Genomic DNA, 3,725 nt, shown 5'->3' on the forward strand with positions numbered 1-3,725 from the left:
TATGTTTAGTCCCATTTATTCTCATGGTTACCGTCTTCTGAGTAAGATTTAACCGAGAAGCAAAAATACGTGCAATGGCTAACCAAATACTAAAGAAGAAAACGCGAAATACCATTGGAAATAATTCCATGCAAGATTTAGAGAATCCTCAAACAGAGTAGGAAATTCCGGACAGCTAAGTTAATTCGATAAAGTACAAGCCAAAATCAACGAACAGGTAAGAACCTTAGTAGGTCAGACGCTTTGGGTAACATATTTATGATGAGAAAATAGCATGTTTCGGGAAGCTCAGAAATTAATATCTTTCCGCCAAACCGGGTTTCAGTAAAACAGATAATATGGTTCCATGACGCAAGTTAGAAGTTTATTTCGTTTCCAGGATTATTTGGCATAAGGACACCTCATGGCCAGATCAAAGCAGATGCGCAAGTTTGCAGGCTGAACACTGGGTGTTCATCCTATTTCAATTTTGTGCATTGCAAAAACATTACCAAGGAATTGTGTAATTTTAGTTCGTACTCTGTCAAACCATTCACATGGTATAGATGAAGTACTCGTATCAGAGTTATAACACCAACGTTTAAATTGATAAAAACTGAAAACTACCCAATGAAACCTGGAAACGCAGATCCCGGTAACACAGTACTCACAGAACTTCAAAACTTACCTTGCTATCTTTGTGTTGATCGTTTTAGTGACAATGACTATGTCATCTCAGTGATCATGCATGCTCCTATGCACACTGTCTCAAATGTTTGGATCTCAGGTGACCTCAAACTCCATTCCCGATCGGTCTCATATCGAAAACAGAATGCATTGAGCTTCCAGATGGACATAATTCGTAATTATTTATGCAGATTAGCCTTAATCGCTTCTCATATAATCCGCGCATATGTGAATGTTGTTTGTGTATGCATTATCACGGCGGAGCTGCGATGATCCACCCGTCCCATGGTATCTTGTATATTTCACCGAGGATTATCACCGTTTGATGGTCATTTAATCTTTCGGTGGAAGATGTGAAACGATGACAACGGCAACGAGATGCAATCATCGAAGTTAGGACAGTTTTATAGGTTTTTGATGACAATGATAGTTTTTGATGGTATTCTTGTTCCCCGTCCAAATTATGTTTCGTGTATTTTTGAAGGGAATTTTAATATTACTTTGATATTTTTATGTACATAATTCAGATTTTACGCTTTTTGATTTTAAAGCTTCGCCGACTTTTATAAAAAACAAATTGCTGGCGAGGAAAAAAGACAAAGCGTTTAAAGACTTACATTTGTCAGCTAAGGCGTATCGGACAGCAGGAGATTAAGTTGGTGGATCAATGACAACGCACGGAATCTTTCATAAATTTAGAAATATGACTTTTATTCAATTAAGACTATTAGAAGTGTTTAGGCGATATCATCAGTTGATAAATTAATCAAAGTGAAAGTATACGGTAGCTTAACCGATTATCAATTCAAAACGGTAAAACATAAAGATTTTTGTAGGTTTTCCCTTTTGAATTTAGGTAGAATTAATTAATTTTTGGCATGTGTGTGAAAATCACCAGATATTATGCAACTACTTTGATATCCTCAGAAAAGGAGGATCATCCATTTCAGGATTTCTTTATTCATGGAAGTGTAAGAGCCAAATACGTTGGGACTATTTTTGTCTTTGATAAACTTTCAGAATAGACTTCGCAGCAAACTAGGCAGGTTTTATGGTTTTTTGGTCTAAATTCCAATTACATATTGCCCTCAGAAGGAGGTAAAAGCAAAGATCGTAGTTTACACTTAAAACTAAAGTACACAAAGCTGTAGTGCATTATAATTCCGACATAGCTTCGGGAACGGGGAATGGAAAGAACTCCGCGAAGAGACACGGAAAATATCAGCGCGTGTTGTATAACGCGTTACGAACAACGACATCAGCAGAGGCGAAGCAGTTCACTAGGCCGGCAGGGGGTTTAAAGATGGTGCAAAGGCCGAGGAGAATTCTACGTTGTTGGAGGTAAGGGGACGGAGGCGGGCGGTTTATCTTGAAGAAGAGCGAGTGAGTGAAATTGCGCTGTATCTTCTCTAGGGCCGGACAATCACAATTAAAAAAGGGGGACCAAACACCTTTCGAGGATCTTGGAGCAGGATGAGAGCATCGAAATAGGACGGTAGTTCTCAGCAAGTATATGGTCACCGCCTTTGTATATAAGAAAAATAAGGGCTTCTTTTCACAGGTTGAGAAAATTAGTCTTATCAAGTGTATGGTCACCGCCTTTGTATATAGGAAAAATAAGGGCTTCTTTTCAAAGGCTGAGAAAATGAGTCTCATCTATTGAAAATAATGCAGAGAGGAAAGGAACTGAACTTAGAGGTTTTAATCAAGAAATTGAGAAGACCATTGGGGCCGGGCCGACACTGGCATCAAGGTTGTTAATGAGGTACTCCACCAAAGGGGGAGTACGGGGGGGATGGCAGATGCGGAGGAAGCTGTACTTAGAAGGGGAAAAGAGGCAGAAGAGGGAGAGAAGTTACACACCGAGGAGAAGTAACTGCAAAGGAAATTACAGGATAGCTGAGAAGAGGTAGCAGTGGAGCCAGAAAATTTGATGGAAGTGGGAGGGAACTGGGGGGATTGCGGGCGTTACGGATGTGAGACTAGAATGGCTTTTAGTTACTATGCGCCAGATACTCCTTCGTTGATTTAACTATGAGTGACTTAACTGAAGATTGCAGAGCACTGAATTGGTCAAAGTCTGCACGGCTTCCGGTGGATAAAAACTTTTTCCTCGCAGCTTGCTTCAGACGAAGTTTTTTATGGTTTTCAGTGATGAACCATAATGGGTAGGAGTTCAGGGATTTGGGGGAGGGAGAAACGTAACTATGGAGATCAGATAGAATGGAATAAAAGGTGAGAAAGGCTTGGCCGCAGGTTAATGGTGAGAGAATGGGAACCCAGTTGATTGACGCCAGAACTAGGTTCAAACCCTCAAGGTTGCCCTTACGAAAGTTGAGATCAGGGGGCTTGTGCATAGTATAGAAGTTTAGGGTGTGGCCTTTCAGGTATGTTGTAGAGGACTAGATCGAGAGTGCAATTTAGATGATTTGTGTTACAGTTGAACTGAAGAGCAGGTGTTCGTGAAAGTGAATAAAGGGAGACATGGATGAGAGGAACAAATTGGAAGTTGTAGTGGAATGCTAGGCCAGGAGAGCTAAGGGAGATTAAAGTCACCATGGATAATGAAGGGAAGAGAAGAGAAAGTTGCAGTAAGGATTTCTGGAAGACTGTCGAAGAATTCATCGTACAAATAGGAGGGGCTGAGACAAGGGAAGTATATGTAACATATAATGAAAGGACTGGCGTACGGAGGGAAAGCACGTACAGTGATGCAATCATAGGAGATAGAAGATGAAGAAAAAAATGGATTCGGCTCACAAGTGGAAGTTAACCGCGATCAAGGAACCTCTACCAGCTGACTTACCTGAAGCTACGCAAACCCTGTCGCACCGAAAGTTAAAGAACTCTCGAGGAGCTCAGAGCTTAAAATCCTATCATCCAACCACATTTCAGTGATACAGATGAGACGGTGTTGGAAAGCCAGGGCAGGAAAATTGAAATACGACAGCTTGGTACGTAGGCCTCTCACATTTTGTTATTAAAGACTTAAACTACTTGACAAGTTATTTCTGTTAGTCTGCGAGGTAGGCCGGAAATTTGTTCGTAATTTATTCCGC

This window comes from Hermetia illucens, chromosome 1 (genome assembly GCF_905115235.1).
Source record: "Hermetia illucens chromosome 1, iHerIll2.2.curated.20191125, whole genome shotgun sequence".
In the NCBI taxonomy this organism is placed as follows: Eukaryota; Metazoa; Arthropoda; class Insecta; order Diptera; family Stratiomyidae; genus Hermetia; species Hermetia illucens.